The sequence below is a fragment of the Sinocyclocheilus grahami genome, unplaced genomic scaffold (assembly GCF_001515645.1).
Source record: "Sinocyclocheilus grahami isolate Dianchi unplaced genomic scaffold, SAMN03320097.WGS_v1.1 scaffold123038.1, whole genome shotgun sequence".
Classification (NCBI taxonomy): domain Eukaryota; kingdom Metazoa; phylum Chordata; class Actinopteri; order Cypriniformes; family Cyprinidae; genus Sinocyclocheilus; species Sinocyclocheilus grahami.
In genome coordinates, this window is record NW_015533452.1 from 1 (window position 1) to 434 (window position 434).

The 434-nt window shown below is 35.7% G+C and overlaps 1 long non-coding RNA gene across 1 annotated transcript; it reads right to left on the reverse strand.

Moving 5' to 3' along the window:
• Positions 1-24: 24 nt before the first annotated feature.
• LOC107581232 (uncharacterized) lies at positions 25-420 on the reverse strand. Its single transcript, XR_001608817.1, has 3 exons — positions 305-420; positions 148-225; positions 25-48 (listed from the first exon to the last, which is right to left on the reverse strand). It is a non-coding gene; the product is annotated as an uncharacterized lncRNA (long non-coding RNA).
• Positions 421-434: the final 14 nt, after the last annotated feature.

Consider the following 434-nt stretch of genomic DNA (forward strand, 5'->3'; position numbering starts at 1 on the left):
AAAAAAATGTATAAATGCATTACTTACGCGGAAGGCCTTTTTCGTATCCTAATTTCAGATACATAGGAAAAGTCAAGACATTTGGGTTAGATGAGAGAATTGTTTTAGCATTCTGTTGAACTCTATGGGATTCCAAATTTTCTATACCTGTTCGTCAGATTGGTGTTAATATACTCTGTGGAGTTGCTCTCTGTAACATTTGGAAAAGTCTCCATGTGAGATTCACTGTTGAAAAGAATACATTTACATTTATTTTTGTGGAAAAGTACACATTAACTCATAGGTATGCATGTAAATATCTTACCTTGTACTATTAAGCATGGGAAACCCAAGAGTGTAGCTGAGGATCAGAAAGCTGAGAGTCCAGACAAGAATCATGATGTTCATCACCAGCACTGACTTACTGAACAACACAGTGAATGTGAATGTGAATG